The 19,352-nt window shown below is 43.5% G+C and overlaps 1 protein-coding gene across 3 annotated transcripts in view; it reads right to left on the bottom strand.

Annotated features, from left to right (window-relative positions):
• MBOAT1 (membrane bound O-acyltransferase domain containing 1) overlaps positions 1-19,352 on the bottom strand; it is a 58,006-nt gene that overhangs the window by 34,178 nt on the left and 4,476 nt on the right. The gene's annotated exons all lie outside the window — the stretch shown is intronic.

A 19,352-nucleotide genomic window follows, 5' to 3' on the forward strand; every position in this document is an offset into this window, starting at 1 on the left:
CCCATTTTTTTGCAGTTTCAGAGCGCAATGAAAGCCACTTTGCCCTACCATCATGCAGACAGCTAAAGGAAAATGCTTCCAACTGTTCTTTGGCTACTGCATGTCTCTATAGAGGATGGGAAGTGGTCTGGCCCCATCGCGAAGAGGCGGCAATCACGGTAGAAGCCCAAGAGAGGTATACGTGGAGGGCAAGCAGTCCATGACTAGAGGGTACTTGCATCAGACAAAAGGACAAGCAACTGCTTCAGTGCCCTCAAAGCAAAACCAACACCATGCCGCCTTCTTCAAGTCACCTTCTCTTTGACAGCAAAAGTCCCAGAAGTCAGTGGAACAACAGAGCTCAGCAGCTGTCTCTAACAAAGCAATACAGCATTAGGATACAACATCCATAAATCCAGCCTGGACCCTAGACAGCTGGAGTTTAATTCATTTATTCAGCTGCAGTCCCTCTTTAAAAAAAATAAAAATAAAATAAAATGACCCTGAGCTCTCCAGCAGCAAGTCATCCTAGACTGAGCAAAACTAAATAGGCTGCAACATTTAAGCAATCACCTGGATTAGAGGATTACCCAAAGCCATCAGTCCAGGACAGGATGATATATCTCACTCGGAAATGCTCTGACATGCTGGCTGTCCAGAGGTGGTTGGATCCAGCCAGGCTTCTTGTCAAAACATTTACAATGTGTTTAACAAGACACTACAGTCCCAAACTGCTTTTATTCCAGTGGACTACATCCAGCATGGCGCTGCTCAAGCAAAGGCTTTTATTAAAGGTTTGTTTGCTGCATTGCTGCAGTTCCTTTATTTCAGTGACGCAGGCAGCCATGCAATAGAATAATGCAATAACTTAAATACTTAGATATGCTGAAATTTAATTCTTTGAAGTAGAGCCAATATCAATTTATTTCTTGTTCATGTAAGCAACCAGCGTTTATAACAGACGCTATCATCGAACTATACCCAAAAGCAAGTAATTCTTATTTTCCACACAAGATTTAAAAATAAGAGAATAAAATTGTGCTGGTCTCACAAAACCCAGGTGCTGTACTGCAAATCCCAAACTCATCTGGACCATTACCATACAGATACGCTAAAACCACCAACTCCTCCCTGCCCTCCTCCCACAGCCAGAGGTACTGCAGAAATGGCTGAAGAGAGGACATCCCCTGCAAGGCTGCTCCGACTGCACCCTTTCTAAGCAAGTTCCCAAGACCATGGGATGCCAGCTCATCCAGGACAATTCGTGAAGCTCAATCCCACCCCAGCCTGTTCCCAGTTAGGGTCATACTAGTACATCCAGTGCAGCTCAGCTCTGTGGCACAGCCCCTCTGATTCAGTATGAAGGAGGAAAGTGTGGAGACTCCAAGAAGCTTGATGTGGCTGACTGCTTAAAAGACAACACCACCTTTCCGTGCAGCGTCACTCACAGAAGCTTTACACCAGCAAAAACCATCCAGATAAGCAAGCATTCACTTTTTTACTTTCATCTAGCTCTTCTATGTTCAGTTAGAGATGTTAAAGATGCTGGGACTTCAGAGGTTCACACACACAGCAAAATGCAAATGCAAAATCCCCTGGCAAACACAACTGTAACAGCGTTTACATAGCTAAGGCAGGTACTCACAGCAGCAGCAGCAGCAAGCAAGCAGCTCAGACCACAAGCATACATCCAGTACACAATGGCACAGCAGCCTTGCATCCATACGCTGTTGCTTGCCTACGCTACCAGCTCCTCTGAGCGTGCTTACCTGTGCTACTTGGATTAAAGTTAGCATGGGTACACCAACTGTGCCACTAGCACAGCCTCCTTCTGTTGTGCAAATTAACCAAGACGTTTTTTCCTCTGTGCTTGAGTTGAGGTAAACCAGGAGAACAGCAAAAGCACATGCTCGCCTTACGTTTCAATCAGCTTTTCATTTCTAAGAGATGTTTCTGCAAAGCAGCCAAATATCACAGACACGATATACTTGGCAAGCAATAATCTCAGAATACTAGTTCACCCTTTTTGTACTGAATTAAACTGGAAAGATCCTTATGTAGGAATGGCTACAACACGCCACGAGAAGTTACAGCTATGATTCAAACCCCTAAAGATTAACCCTCCTTTTGAGGGTCTGTCAGTGACAGTGATGGTGCTGGAGTCAAAAACTCACATCAGGATTCCTGAGTGTCATACGTACGTGACGCGACCCACCACAACAGCACAAAGGAAGTGAGAAGGTGGTACCCAATGCCTTGCTTGGGAGATCGACTCTTGGATCAGGAGAAAAATAAAAGCAGTACGAAGTGCAGAAAGAGAACGCTGGCTCGCTGGCCAAGAACATTCACGCCTTTACCCTCCCTGCCGAACTGCAGCCACTAGAAATCATTGGCAGTTTTCCAGGTTCTGCCACTTCATGGCCGTGTTTTTCTGACAGACAACACTGCCCTAAACACAACACGCTGCCTTTGTTTTAATTTGCTTACCATTAAGACTTTCAGGGTTTTTTTGGTGTGTATTTACAGCAACACATACACATTACAAGCAACACTATCGGCGTTAAAGGATTCAGCAGCAGAGGGCTTGGGAGAGGGATACCAATGAACAAGAAAGCCAGGTAAACACAACAATTACCAATAAAACCTTTCTGTCATCCATGAGGTATTTGGTACCTATTGGGCAAAAACATTGGGAAATAGTATTGGAGAATACTTCTTTTACCCTACACTCAGTACCTGAATGCAGCAAGATGACCTCTGATTTCTGCGGGGTTCAGTCTGCAGGATGAAACTTAGCTGCACAGAACTTATTAGAAGGTCTAGCACATAGTTTACCACAAGACTGACTTTCTGACTGACTGCAGAATTCACCTGCAGATTGTTCCCTTCTGAGTTCACCTGAGCCAAGCTGAAAGCATGACTAAAACAGGCCAAATCTTTTCTTAACTATAACCCGTCACAAAGAGAGGGAGGGAAGTTGTTTGTTTCTTGGGTTTGAGGATAAGACGAACGTCAAGACACCAGTAAAACTGGGGTGCTCCTTTCCAAGTGTTGAGAAAAATTTGTTCTGTCTAGCAGGCTTAACTGCGTATGTAAACCTGAGCACTAACTCCGGTACAAGACCAGACCTGGTCTGTTCTCCACAGAGTAACAGAGAGATATAATAGTTTTTCTTAAAACTACCACCTCTAATTAGTTATTTATACATAACATTTTGCACACATGCAGCATTCACATGCGTACACACAAAGACTGCCAGCTCCTCTGACAGTGACTTTACTGCATTCCACTTAAGATTAATTTTATTCTTCGCTCTACATATTTAAGGTACCTAAGTGAACAGATCTCTATGATTTGAGAGATGTTGTGCTGCATCACAAGTGAAGCAGCAGTCACACTTTCCTCCCTTTTCCCTTTCCAGAGAGAAAAGGGTTCGTGTAACTCCTTTTTGGTTATTTCCACTGTTGCTAAAAACACTTTGTCAACAGTAAATTGAGGGCTTCTAAACATTGATGAATGGTGCCCACACAAGAATAACACAGAAACAGAAATTATACGAGAATTAACCCTTCTCATTCTGACCCACCATTGTAAATCATTTAATCCATGGGTTTAGTGGGTCTATTCGGTGTTGCCATCAAATTTTTGCACGTCTGGTTTCAACTTTGCAAGAAGAAAAGAAACACCTTTGCTTTTTACAGTCAGTCTTCCATGCTCTAGTGGATAAGATGTAATAAAATTAGGAATCAGAGCACATGATATGTTGCCAAAGCAAGATACTACCTTCCTTTCATTTTCCATGATTAAACGTTGGAAGACAGAAAGGCAGCCTGCAACGACATCTGGAAGACGTGTATCTGAGTCACGGCCAGCTGAAGACAGCATGGCAATGCAGAAACAAGATATCGGCACTTTTGGAGGGAGAGAAAATCTGGAACAGCTCCAGCCCCACTCAGCTGATGGTTACTGTTGTCTGGTTAAGGAATTCTTTAATATCTAATAGTGTCGACTTTAAAAGGCCAGATGGATCCAGAGCATGTAAACACCAGGTACAGACAACGAGAAAAAAAAAAAACAAACCAAACAAACCAACCTGTAGTTCCTCCCTTTATCCATTCAAATTCTGTAGCAGCAGTAACTCCAAGTGATGTTTACACTGCAAAACTGAGTTTTATACAAAGCTAGTACAGGTCAAACCAACCGACCAAGCACCCATGATGTTGACAGAAGAATAACCAAACATAACGGTTTCAAGATCCCCCTATACTATTATGCTAAAATCAAAGCCCTCAGAGTATGTAAGGGTTAGTTCCATCTACTTCAAGCCTTTGCATCTTCTCCTGTTTTTAACTGGGTGAAAGCAACTTGGCAGATGTTGGACTGGTACTGTCAGAAGGGGAAGCACGAACTCCCAGGGACCAACAGCCACCTTCTCGGTCATCTCCACCAACAGGCAGGCCATATTACCTTGGGAAGTCATCTCTTCCACTTCCTAACCATAAAACCTTTTCCTCTATCTTTTATAGGGTCCCATGACCCATCTGCAGCTGGGCCCTTGCAAGGGTAAAAGTCAGTTGGCAAGTCACAAAATAAAAGTTCCAAATACTTGGCGCTACATACGTGCGCCTCGACAGCTCAGTGTTTGCAGGACACAAGCCCACTGCCAATAATGCTGAGTAGGAACAACTGTCACCTTTTGTTCTGGAGGCAAACTGGCTCCGTGGTGGAAGTCTGGGCGGGGGGTGGGGTGGGGTGGGGAAGCAGCAATTTGTCAAATTCCTCTAACAGGAGAGTCATGGAGCCATAGCATGTTTACAAAAGGAGACAGGTAAATGGGTTATTTGGTGCACTGAAAAATGAATGGGAAAGAAAAAAAAAAAACCCCACACACAAAAAAATCCTACAAGGAGAAAATGGAAAGTGCTTTTCCTAGCTATAAGTTCTTGAGATGGGAAATGGAAAACAGGAGAGGAGGCAAAACCCAGCTTTATACCCTTCCACTGAATCATCACAAACAGTCTTGGTCACCAATTACCGTAGTTCAGGGTAAGCTACTGATCACCCACTTCAGGACGTTTCCATGCCCCTCACCCCGTAAGCCTTGCATCTGCAAATCCCCCCATTTAAAAAAGTGGTAAAAGACACTGGAGGGTTACTAGATCACACTAGAGGAAGAGTTAAGAAGTAAGTTTAAGCATGTAGCCTGTTACCTGAGTGCTTTTACCATTTTCCTTACAATTAAGTATCAGGAAGAAATATCCTGCATTCTGTTTTGACCACAAAAATACTTTGCTTTCCCTTTACTACTTTTTTCCTCCCTTATACCAGCAGAAAAACTGATCTCACTTTCCAAATATCTAGGAGGATTTAACAAATTGGCCACGCAGTTCTCTCCAAATGGCAATTAAGTCCATTGCCCAAACCAGACACTCCTCTGTAAGCAAAATTCCTATTACTGCTATAATTCATGCACGGTGAAAATCACTACGAGAAATCACACTGCTCACTTGTCACTCGGATGACAAGGTGCTGCCGTGTCCCCCACAGCACACAACCTCCAGACAAAAACCAGGCGTGTGGCACATCCATACATGTTCACGGACAGAGGTACAAGTGTCTTAACGGCACAGCCAGGCTGCTGGAATATTCCCAGCTAGCACCCACATCCATGCTCACTTCTATGTGCAGCAGATGATGCAGCATCCCCGGATTATACATGGCACAGAAGACACCTCTCCTTTCATTCCAGGCCTTGCACTTACCAGCCAAATGAGGGAATGAAGCTTCAAATCAGAATTTCATCTGCTGAACAATGCTTTCCATGGTGTCTCAATGTAAAGATGAAATTATGACCCATGGTCAAGATATTCTGTATTTGCTACTATCTACTAACGAGCTACTGAGCATCAGCTTAGGAGGCTGCTACAAGGTTTTTATCTGGCAAATAAGAATTTCTCCTCAATTCACTAACTTACCGCAGATCTCCAAACATCTGGTTTTAGTATATGGAAAAGCATAAAGAACCATGTTAATAGAAACTACTGGCAGCAACAGCAACTCCTTCTCAAGTCAAATCACTGTCTATGGAGCCCGGCAGTGCTCGGGAAGTATTTTGGGAAGTGGATGCATTCCGCTTTGCCCGAGATCAGCCCATCTTCCAGGATGGCGTCTCTCTTGCAAAGAACGCCAGAACTACAGAAGCGCAATAACCCGTTTTCTCTGTTTAAAAGGTTATTTTGCACATAGAACCAAAGACACCTGGCAAACAACATGTTTAAGTTCACTTTGATGGAGACATTTCTACTTTGATGTTGAATAATAGACCTGCTGTTATGTTAGCATTTTGTAACATCCAAATTGTGATACTTAAAATGGGTGTGTTAAGAATGAGAGATGGAATATTCATTAACCAGATCATCTCAAAGATATCTGATACTTACTGAAATTTTTCAAAATATTTTGATCTTCCAGGCTATTTTTATAACCATAAGGACAAATATTCTCTGCAGAGATCACTCAGCTCTACACAGGGAGGGGACAAACACCCCCAAAAGGAGGGCAATATCACAGAAACCACGTCAAGCTTTGCACCGCTAGAATCTTGACTTGGGCTTCCACAAAGGAAAAGGACTCGTGTAACACCCCCTGTGCGGCTCCCCTTATTTCCCACAGCGGCATCGCTTTGCACAGAACTAGGTACACCCAGGGCCAGCACAAACAGGCATTTATTTGTGAAGAACTCAGAACAGACTGTCGCTTACACGATGCCGTGTTTCCGTGCACAGCCAGGCACTGCAAATTGCCAACAGCACGGATCAGAGAGGAGACAAACTCAATTCCAATGAGGAAATACTTGTACCACTACTGAAAAGTTGCATCTCCGGTATTACACTGAAACAACTCATTTCTCTGACTTTGCATGGTAGGAGTCCTGTGGGAGATTGTGAGGGGGCAGAAGCAAAGGTCTGAAAATAGAATTTCTCTCGTAGCGGGGGAGAGAGAGAGGCAGAGAGAAAAGCGTACATGTGTGACTAATCTACTGTCCCCTTCAGAAGCGGCACTACGTTCTCATAGCTCTGGGGTTTTTGCTGCTGTTGCATGTGGAATGTGGAGTTGGTACAGTGGAATACACCAAACTGACAGTATTTTTGCCTGTTGTGCTGTTTTCCTGGGTAAATTCTGCTGTTTTCCTACTTCCAGGGTCAAATATCCTTCCATGATTTAGAGTATAAACATGAAACAGATGTTCCTTCTGGATTACCTCTCTGAAGCCACCAGCAGAAGAATCACTAGCAGGACACCCACATATAGCTATAGAACAAACTAAACCCTGAGTCATCAGAAATTTTAAAAGAAAAACATTTAAGTCCCAAGTAAGCTTTAGAAGTTAAATCTACATCATAACACTAAGTCACACCCCTATACATTTACCTCTGCCGACTGATAAATTTAACGCGTGGACCTGATCCAAACACAGCTTCAGCTTGCTGTCGACAGCTCTTACATCGAACTGGAATGACTCTGTATGTCCAACAGATGTTTAAGTAGTGATCATTTATGTGCGGTGATGTTCTGCCACTACCTGTAACTCAGTACTGTTCTCTCGGTGAGTAATACATGATGAAATTCCCTTGCACCCAAAGTAGCCCACATTAATTCCTACCTGTAATAGAAGCAGCACTAAAAAATCAAACAAGCTGGAGCTTTTACTCATTCAGGTGGGTTTTTTTTAAAGCAGAATGCCTTGAGGTTATTAGGAGAGGTGCCTCATTCCGTCAGGCTACTCAGCAGCAAGGTAGCATTTTAATTACAGTACCTTTAACCCAAAAAGAGTACTTTAAAAAGAATTATTTGACACACCTCTGTGCAGGGGTAGTATCGCATAGTACAACATGGCAGACATGTCTAAAAGCAGAACTATATGCCATCAGGTCTGAGTGGACATTTCAATGAGAGAAGGAACAAGAGGAGAGAAATGTCATTATCCAAATGGGAATTTGGGGGGGGGGGGGGGGGGGATGACAAAACAAAAAAACCCACACACACACACAAAAAAAAAAAAAAACCAACCAAAAAAACCCACAACAAAACCCCCACACCACCAGGAACATCAGCCTTGCTTTTCCATAAGCTTCCACAAGAAGTAGGCAGTCACTGGGATCTTGTACTTCTCGTAGGAAAGATGGAAAGATGTCATCTTGTATCACCTACCCTCCTTGCTTACGCACAGATTCATGCCAATGTGAAGGGAAGAGGTTGAGCTCGTCATCACATTACTCCATCACTCCGGCTCTTCTGGCAGGGTCCGCTCAGAAGACCCCCTGACTTAAGCGTATGTAAAGTTAGGAGACAGATTCTGAAGTGAAAATGAACGGAAACAAGGAAAACAACAATGCCAGGAGAGTAAAATACAACAAAGCAGAGACATCAGTGCCTGCAAAGCCTCCTCTGAAGGTCCCTTAGAGCCCTCAGGGACCCTAGTGATGGGACTGTCCTGTGGCAGGACACCACACCACTGCTTCCCCCCTTTCTTTGCCACCTGGAGGGCTCAGGCAACCAGCTGGAGCTCAGATCCTCAGCTTTCATAATGGTTAGTGAAATACACCAGTCACCCATCTTCTTCACAAATGAATTTGTGGATAATAGATATTGTTCCCAACTGGTCTTTTCAGATATAATGAGTGCTCCCAAGCCCCAAACAATGATTTTCACACAGCTTTCAGGAGCATTGCCCAGCCCCTGCCCTCCAACGCTGACACTCCAGCCACCACAGCCAGTGGGTCAGTGACAAAAAAAACAGGACCGAGATGGGTTTCATCAGAAGTGACCCAGCTTGCATTCTCCAGCCTCAAGCACTAACTGCTCTGGAGATTTCAGTCCAGTTTCTATTTTTATATTCTTCAGTAAATAATGTTAAAGTAGCAGTGCTGAGTAGCATCAACACAGACCTGCATTTCTCCCCCAGATTTAAAGTTTTTTTAAAACCTTAGAACACAGCACAGCAAGTCCAGCACCTTTCTTTTCCCTTTGTCTCTGTAACTGACATAAGCACACAGCTGATTTATTCAAAATGCAGAGGAGGAAGACAGTATGGATGTGCGTATACCCCACCACCCTGCTGGCACGTTGTTCTGTGGCTTCAGTGTAAATTATATTCTCCAAATCCCGATGGGAGCTGCACGAATGTAGGAATGGCAGGGTCCTTACAGCAGCGTTTCGAAAGCCCCAATTCAGAAACATGCTTAACTTTCAGGCCAGATAAAAACCTTGCGCCTGCACATATTCCCCAATTTAAAAATAAAACAGTAGGCTTAAAGTGCAATCCTTCACTAGAATGGGAACTGGCACATCTAAAATAACTTGCCCCATTATTGCTGTTGCAATGCCTGTGCAATTCTATTTTCAGTTCCTCTTCTATAGAAGAATTTGCCGGTGGTCTCTAAAAACACGCAACAATACAAACAGAGCAGTTTTGTTCACATTATCCTAGTGATATCCCAATAAGTGCACACAACAAAAAGAAACAAACATCAGGAAGGGGGAAAAAAAGTGCCAACTTCACAAGTCATTCTAAACCAAAAGTTGGGCTTTTTTTTCCCCCACTGTAGAAACTGTCAGCACGGTGTTAAATTTAGGCATATTATGCTTGGAATTAAGTGGCCTGATCAAAGAATAAACCTTTCAGATATCGCAATGCTATTATGTAAGAATTTATTAGGAATTATATATGTCCTCCTTACACATCAAAAATCTGGAACATCCTGTATTTCAGTGCTCAGTCATGCTCACAGTACCTTAAAACAAGGCCACTGCAAAAAATAGCATATTAGGGCATGCTTTAAACATTTATGCAAGGACTTTGCTAGAGGAAGGGGCAGAATTTATCTGTCCTAACACTGATGTCAATACCTGAGCTAGTCCACCTAAATTTCTTTTATTGTCAATGGAGAAAAAAGGCAGCTCTAGGCTGGAATTCATCTAATCCTAAAACAGGTACCTCTACTATAAAAGTAATCTAGATGAGTAAATTTAGGTGTAGGAACGTACACTGCAGACTTGCAAAGACAAAGAGTAGCCATACTACATGCATTAAATAAAAATAAATCTCTGGGCTGTGAAAGTGGACTTGCACTTAGTTGTACAAAATGAAATTTTCAGAAGTGACCCGGTGCTCGCAGTCTCACAGTTCCTGGTGCTCCGCTTTTTGGGTTACCACTTCAAGGCACTGTAAAATGGGATCATGTTCCAGAAGCTGGTGTTCTGCAATAAATTAAGCCCATGAAACAGAGCTGGAGGGGGAAAAAAACAAGGTGCCAATCAGAAGGTACTTCAGGAAAAAAATGACAGGTATGTCTACTGCCAGATACATGTGGAAGTGTTTCAGGGTACCAATACTCCTACATGATGGGTGTAGTTGAACACAACTGGTTTCCTGCACCCAGGTGCTGCAAACCTCAGCTCTTCCTGTCCTCCTCCTTGTCTAAGCAGTTTTGCATCTCCAGAACACCCAGTAAAAGAAAACCTTTGTGAACAACAAAGAAAATGCCTTCAGTAGAGCTCAGAAGCATCACTTCAAGGCACGTCAACATGAAGAGGTGAAGAACTATGCTCTTCTGCCCACGCTCCAACCTAGCAAAACAAGGGGCACAAATCTCAGGGCACCACCATACCCTTTCCAACACTGCAGAGCCACAGAACTTGCTAAAAGCTGTACAGAAAATATTCCCAGCTACCTTTCAACATGGAATTCCCTTGCAGGCAGAAAAGGATACATAAGGATTTTGGGATGCCATCAATAAGGCCCAGGGAAAATCTGCAGTGAATCTGCTCAGATTTTTTTCTTTTTTGGTAGAGTTCATTTTCAGTCAGCTCAACCTGTGCAGATGCAAAACTGAGAGTTTTTTGACAAGAGAAGTTAAAAAAAGCATGGCACAAGGGGAGGGATAGACACAGAACCACTCTTTTTACTACTAAACTTTAGCCAGAGTCATTTATTTGACTGGGAAAACCAGTGTACATTTTGGCAATTATCTTTGCAAACATAAGAGTAAGTCACTCCCCTTGTTTCCATAACCCAAGAAAACTTCATATTCTGCAGTTGCTTGCAGAGTCCCCCATTCCCACCATGACCTTTGATTCTGCTGGCAAGCAAATTTTCTAGATAGCTTTTTCCTTCATTTTGTAGCCTACTTCCAGAAAGCTGTGTATGAGTTGGGTTTTTTTATTACTTTTCAATTCAAGCACAACTATCTTTGTCCCATTTCTTTGCTATAGGAGTGACCATGTAGGATCAGCCACCCTCTGTAACTGCCAGCTTCAGATCCTTGCCTTCACAATCGTGAAATTTCAGTCATAAAATACTGCTCTTCACTATTGCACTACAGTTTAAAAGTAAAATTATTGCTCTGTGCTGTTTAGTATAAGATATGTTTATCTAACCTTCATTCATGTGGGCTGCAGACTTATTTTTAACCCCTTCAGAACTGTGGCAGGAAGAGAAGGCACCAATAAAACGAGTACTGCAACAATATCCTGTTGTGGCTGGGTTTTCCTTCCTTTTTTCTGCTTAGAATTTGCAGCATGCTCACTTCATGCTCATTTATTTTGGATCTTGAACCATGCAAGATGACCAGAACATAGCCCCAGCTGTTTAGTTATGCCTGTGCTACAAGCACCTTACATCTACAGCAAATATCTCTGGAAGCTGAACTTTGGAGCGTGTCTAATTTTAGGCGTTCAACTTCAGACGCTATTGAAAACATCTAACTTGGAGATGACAAGCGCTCAGGACTCAGTGCAAGTCAAACATCTCAACCGTCACTAAACTAATCATCTGGAAATCATTAGTACCTTTCCAAAGAGTCATGCTCTGAATGAATTCCAGGGGTTACCCCCTCTCAAAAAAAACCCCACCAAAAACCAAAACCAAAACCCCACCACAAAACACATTTCCTAGTTTCAAACTTAGCAACCAAATCAAAACAAAAACTAACAGGAAAACACAGCATGAGCAAGTGTCAGCTGGTGAATAAAGAAATGTAAAGTTAACAAAAAATAAAAAGAAGAGATACTTGGATTTTGCTATAAATTCAATTCATTTGCACTGCATTTGAGGAAAAATGATTTAATTTCCTTGCCTCATCAAAAGCACGCTGCCTTCTTTATATATCCCCCCCCCCCTAGAGTTCCATGCTTCTGTTTGCATACAGTACAGCAGAACTTTGGGTTATAACACTGATACTTTCCAAAGATAACTGCCATATCAGGAGGAAAAATACCCACCCACGTTTGTATTACCACAGTATTACATTTTTCCCCAGGTGTATTCTTGCCATGCTTATGAGTCAGCAACAGCAGAAATTTAACTTGCTTTCCTTTACAAAGGACAGTAATCATTAGGCAACAGGAATAAGTCTCATTTTTTCCTCTTCAACAGGCTGGAAAAAAAAAGAAAAAATGCTCTCACATTTTAGAATTATTACAGTGATGGCCCCGCTACGCAGTGACAGGCAACTTATTGTCCAAGAAACAAAGTACAGCAACAAAATTCCAGAAACTCCAAGTGAGCTCTTCTCAAAACACCCTATGAACTTGAGCATAGCCAGGGAAAAGAAATTAAACAGTCCTTTAAGTTGCATAAATAATTATAACTTCCCTTTCAAACATGCCCTTTACACATAAAGCCTAAGAAAACATGCTTTAAAAGAACCAGGGCATTGCACGATGTGCATAGCTGGCTTGCAAAATTTATTTCCATCTCTCTGTCGCAAGGTTTTATACCACTAATATGTGGCTATCTCAGCAGCACTTTGAGCAAGCATTTCAGGTTTGATTTTTAGCAAACTTAAGATATCTCCAAACACACATGGAGTTTTTCCCACTGTTACTGTAGCCCTAAAATGCAGAGTGCAGCAGTTTTTCACTTTCCCTGATGCTGGAAGGCACCCGAGCCATGAGCAGCGTGGACCCAACACAGGACGGGGAGAGGAGGCTCAGAAGGGGATACCCAGGGACCTGGGTCCCCACTGACCGCTCAAAGCCTCTCCAGGGCGCAAGTCAGTAGTTCCACCTGCCAGCAAATAAATGAGGCCACCACCTCTTAGGCAGAAATAGTCCAAGCAATTGTAAAGACCTGATCCTAGGCAGGGGAGACAGAGGCACACGTGCCATCTAGGGTCTTCCAAACCGGTCTGGTACGTTGCCCTCATTGACTTAGCTCAAAAACTGAAGCGTCAGCGAAAAGGGAAAAAGATGCGGCAGATAGGGAATCAATTCTCTCCTAATAATCATTTAAACCCTGACTCAACTCTATCCAGGCCAAAAAAACAGGAAGCCTAACTGAGATGCTTAGGCAACTGAGGTAATGGTGCATGTAGAATGTATGATTGATAAACAGTTAGATAACAGGCTACTAATCAGGATGTTGGAACCCTATCAAAGGATGAAGGCAGACAACGCCAGACACCTGCAAAGAGAATGTGCAGATCACAAAGTCCCCAAATATAGCACTAAATATATGCTAAGGAAATGCTCACCCTATGGACAACAAAAAGAGCCCCAACAGTTAAAGATCAGAACAGACAAGGAAGAGGATAACCAAGAGGGAAACACATCACAGAGCATCGAAGGGACCGGTTACTTTCTGTATAACCTAACAGAAAGGCTGCTGTAGCTTGGGCTCCTTGAAAGCGGGCTGCTGGAGAAGGGACATCTTTTGGGTGTTGGCGTAGCCTCCCTGCGGAGACCTGCTGCTTCCTGCTCCATCACCACGTGAAGAAGGAACTCAAGGAATAAATCCAGCCTCGAGTCAAGCCCTGGGAAGGGATGACGACTCTAGCAGCAGACCCACTCACCTGTAACAGGAGCAGCCACTCTGCCTGGGACTGCCGGCGGTGGCTCAGGATCCCAAAAGCATCAGTGGCACCTGAAGCAGACCTGCCAGAAACCAGTGCCTGTGGAGGGGACAGGCCCTGAAAGGAGCCAACAAAACAACACATACTTCCAAAATCTTTTAAGCTATTAAGTATCTTCATCTAGATACTCATGTTTTTCATTTAAACATCCAAGTCCACACTGGCTCTGGCCAAGAGCTTGGCTTCAGCAGCCTCCTGTTGAAATGGGTTTCACAGTCCATTCTGGACTGCAGGAAAAAGACCTTCATTTTAATCACTACTGAATCTGCAGCCTTCCAACGTTACCACATTTTTCCTCTTCATGTGGAGAAACACTGGGAGACAGAAGGGAAGAAGTCCTAGATCTATTTCATTTATGCTGCTCATGGATACTTCCACCATGATCCCTCTTAATGGTCACTTCCTAAAGCAAATGACCTGGCTCTTTCACTTTGTTTTTGCATGTTTAAGAGAAGTCTACCTGTAATTTTTTCCCTTTTACCTTGTGCATATTTTCATTCTGGTTTCATGGCAAAGAACAGCTACAGTCACCTTTTGACTGACAAGAGCAACTACAGTGGGAGAGAAACATCATTATGTCACCCATTTCCCACTGCCCCGGACCATTCTTTGTTCTAACCCTCATTTTATTTATTGGTTAGCATCAGCAGAACTTCTCTGTAACTTTCTTTTTCCAAACAGCTGAGCCCATTTTCCCCTCTGCAATGCTATGTTTGCAAATGGGAACCAGTGCCCTAGCAGAGAAGCAGCAATAAAGGTAACACAAAATTAAAGTTATTCTCTGAATAAAAATAAAAATAAAATAAATAAAAAAGCAAATGCTTCCTCTTTGAAGAGTCTGTCATATTTCACAATGTACCACAGCAACATGCCTACACTTTCAACATACTCGCATAAAATAGACGAAACCCACCCAGACACTGAGTGCACTGTTATTGTTGCTGTGGCAACTACAGACCACAATTTTTTGCCTCCAGAGAATTAGCATGAACACAAACATACACTCAAAGGCATAAACAGCTGTGGGTGCTAACAGTGCCTACAACTCACTGAGGATGTGTAACGCTGCCATCAAAAACTGGATTTAATTCAAAAAGTCCTGTAACTTCCCAGCCGCTCTCTCCAAACCATTTGTCTCCGCTTGTTTTTCACCTTCAATACAGCATAGTTGGCAAAACATCCTGAGAAACCCTGCTGCAGGAGAAGTATTAACGTAAGACCACTTAAACGCCACTCGCAAGTGAACAAAGTCATGCTAAAACTCCTTCTCAAGCAGATAAATCAGTGATCTATCAGCTGGAATTTGCTGGTATAAATACTTGCTGCAAACCGTAGGAGTCAGTGATTCGAACCTGCCCTCTGGGTGCGCGCACATGAGATAAACAAAGTCAATACCAAGCTACTCCTTAACACTCCCTTACACTGATAACAGGGAAAAAACCTACTTTCACCAGTTTGTAATGTCATTTAGCTAGGTGTAAGAGTTAATAATTAATTTCTACTCAGCGGTCCTTTAAAAAAAAAAAAAGTTCAAAATAAAACCCAATACACAAGTGTGAAAACAAGCATTGAAGTTATTCAAGAAATGCTGGGAGCAGGGGGGTGGTGGTGGTGGGGGGGTGTCCTCAAACATCCCAGCTTTTTGCCTTGTCATTTTGTTCTCCCCATTCCTGCCCTATCTGCATCCCAGTGCCAAACGGCACTCGAACAAGAAACCACAAACGAAGAAAACACTCGAGCCCAATTAAAGCTTTTGTCACGAGACCAGGGCTTGGAGGAGCAGCACACGCTCACCCTGTGCGTGACAGCCAACAGCTGAACGTTCTGTCTTGGCCTGAAGTTGTTATTTAGTTGTTTAGCGTTCTGCACACAATCCAAAAGGCTGATCAAAAGGAGTATTTTCTTGCCTCCTTTCCCCCTCCCAGCTGCCCCCAGCCTGATGCCCACACGGAGCTTGAACATCACAGAATATAATCTCATGCTGATCGATACTTTTGACGGTCACTATTCCTTAGGATTGCCAGATTTTTGTTGGGGACTTACACACTCAGGACCACCTGCCCTTTGTATAAGTCATCTAGCAGGTAGCTCACCCGCTTTCGGACAGCATCCCACCCACCACACTACCAGAACAGGGTCAGCAAGACTATGCTTCTGTTCCTTAAATCAAGTGCCATGTCCTTTGTGGCATTATAGTAAAAGGTTAATGATTTCTTTCCGGGACAAAAGCTTTACAAAATCTGGGTACTCAGAAAATACCAAAATTAAAGTTGGGTTTGGCAACCTAGGTACTATCTCTCTACAAATGTGTTTTAAGAGTTCCTGAAAAGCTAATTTTTTATTTGGCTTTTCACTGCCCAAAAAGTGGATTAGAAAGTCAGGCAAAGAGGCTTGGTTCATTTGCCACATAAGGACACAGGCAAAACTCCCACTATCCAGCCACCTGGTCACCCAGGAACACCAGGTAAATGTTCAGATTCCTAAAATCCCACCTGGACAAAGCATCCAGAAAGAGGGAAACCAAGAACTAAGAATTGTTCTGGTATTTACGATTTGTTTTGTCTAAGACGAGATAGCATGGCAACAGTCATGCCATAGATTGATTGACTAACTTTTTAAATAGTTTTCAAAGTGACTACCGTTTTCTGTAAAAAAAAAATAACAAAATATCCAAGCTGGTAAAGCTGTCTAGTTAATATTTTGAATTTTGGTTTAAAAATTAGTTTTCATTCTGGTATTTTACTGAAACTTAGAGGAATGGGTGAGAACAAACTGCTTGGAAATTTGTAAATGTTTCAATTTATTCAAAAATAAGTTTACAAGGTTTTTGCTTACAATAGTGAGACTTCTGGCTTTTTTTTTTTAAAACCTGAAATTTCCTGATCATGAGGGAAGCCCAAAACACAGCAGAAAACTTATTTCCCACCCAACTCCATTAAAGATGCAACATACTGTAAGTAGCCACCTCAAAACAAAAAGTTCTAAAAAAATCATTTATGTCAGAAACTATTGCTCCTGCTTCTGTTTTTGCTGTGGTGCTCACCTACGATTTTGCAAAAGCTGTTTAAAATGCCTTAATCCAAGGGGAAAAATAAAGGACAGGTGAAAACGAACATTTCCTATCAAGACTGTAAGAAGGGGGGATGACGAATCCCACGTTGCTAGGGGGAAGGACCCCCCAGAGGGGGTCCCCTGGGCTGTTTTGCTCCAGATGCCGTTCTCCAGGTGCCTCTCAGCTGGGCAGAGGCAGGACAGGCTGACCCAGCAGAAGGAGCTGGATTCCGCAGTGGCAGAAGTGACCGAACAAGCCCGACCGGTGCCACAGCCTGAAGAAACCACCAAAGGAAGTCACAGATTGCCACCATGCCTGTCCTAGCAGGAGGGGGGCTGAGGAGCAACACAACAGTGACTCTTGTCCGGGGGTCCCACCCCAGCGGAGCTGAGCTCTGGTGCTGTGGGCTGTGCACCCTTTAGCAGCTGCAGCCCTGCAGGCTCCTGGGCGCATCCTTCAGCTTCACATTCTCAGGAAGCGACCCCGTGTACACCCCCTGGGGCTCCTCACATACAACATATGCTAGGTGGGGACAGTCAAGAGATTTGCTCCCAAAGGGCACTCCTGATCTAAGCTACATGTTAACATATACACTATTAGTAAAGGGTGGTACAAATGCATGCATCGGGCTGTACTTTTAAGAGTGAGCCCGAGTTACTGGAAGCTCTCCTTAAGTACCCAAGCATCCCGGAGATGAGGTTTGGTACCCTCAGGGTTCCCTGTAACTACCAGCTCACATACAGAGGGCTTTCCTCACCCCAAAGAGAAACATGGTCCACCGCCATCCGACTTCTCACTTGGTTTTGGACAAGTACAACAGGTTGGATTTACCTCCGTGCGGATGCCAGCAGCCTCCCCTGCCCAGGGATTACCAGCACCACTTGCAGTTTGGCAAGTCCAGCTCGAGCGCTGCCCATTCTCGTGAACTTTAACAGGAGCCATGGAGCAGCCAGGGCATTAAACACAGTGCCAGGCTGGCCAACGCACAGCAAATCCCAAGCACCAGGGGCTCCCCCGAAAGCACAGAGCCAGCTCTGTGCTCGCTGCCTACACCACTAGGCTGGAACCCAAGAGTCTTCATCACTACTTCATATTGTCTTAAAATAGCTGCAGAGCACCACTAAATCAGTGCTGGTGTGATTAATGTGCAGAGAAGGTTTCAGGAAACTTTATGCAGCACTTTAACGTTTATTTTTCCAGGTCTTGTTTAATATAAATGAAAAGGAAAGTGCTTAAAAGGGGGAAAATTGCAAGCGCCTGATTCCAGTTGCACTTTTGTCCCTTGCCAAATGAAAAACTTAATAGGACAGACTTTGTTTTCAAGGCACGAGGGATGTGGAAATATTTACACCCACAGTATCAAGGCATCAGCCACGAGGTCCAAGACTGCAGCACCAAACTGAGCGAGAACACGTTGGAAAAGGCAGCACATGTTTCCAAGGCAGAGGAAAATGTGTATTATTGCAATTGTTAGTAAGAGCTTGACCTGAACAGAAAGCAAAGCTTTGGCGACAGCTTTAATGTTTGTAAAGTACTATACCTCTGTCTCAGGACAGTCTCAGGAATATATGGAATCCTGGGCACTGCACAAGCGGGTGCAGCAAGTTAAATCCACAAGAAAGTGGATTTGCACCAAATGCACAGAAAAGCCGCACAGCCCACGAGCACCATGACCTGCCCTGCTTGCAGGCACTTGTTTAACTGGGGACCCAGAACAGGGTCAGCAAGACTATGCTTCTGTTCCTTAAATCAAGTGCCATGTCCTTTGTGGCATTATAGTAAAAGGCTAATGATTTCTTTCCAGGACAAAAGCTTTACAAAATCTGGGTACTCAGAAAATACCAAAATTAAAGTTGGGTTTGGCAACCTAGGTACTATCTCTCTACAAATGTGTTTTAAGATGTTGATTTCAAATTCATTTCTGCTTACTGTTTCTCAAATAACTAAAAGTTCCATAGATTTATTTTTTTGCAGTCGAGGGTGTCGGGCAGGGGGGTATTACATCTGAACAAGGACTGCTGCAATTCAAAATGAAAACATATTCGAGTTTTCAATTGCAAAACGACTGGCATTAGGGAATTGAAATGTAGCATAGTTCACACCAGGCACGGGCAGTTGTTGCTGCTGCCTTGGAGTAGCCTTTTGCCAGTGAAAATCAGATACTAACCCCACTTCTGTCTCCAGCAAACCTCCACCTTCAGTTATCCCACTTCAGTGTGTGTCACACTGCCTTCTTTCCTCAGCATCACACCTTCTGATGTCCCTCCTGACACCCACTAAAGGGACCGCAAAGTTCCCAGCCTAAGTCTGGTGAGTTCCTGAAAAGCTAATTTTTTCTTTGGCTTTTCACTGCCCAAAAAGTGGATTAGAAAGTCAGGCAAAGAGGCTTGGGACTAACACGTCTGCTG

This window comes from Falco biarmicus, chromosome 3, assembly GCF_023638135.1.
Source record: "Falco biarmicus isolate bFalBia1 chromosome 3, bFalBia1.pri, whole genome shotgun sequence".
Lineage (NCBI taxonomy): Eukaryota > Metazoa > Chordata > Aves > Falconiformes > Falconidae > Falco > Falco biarmicus.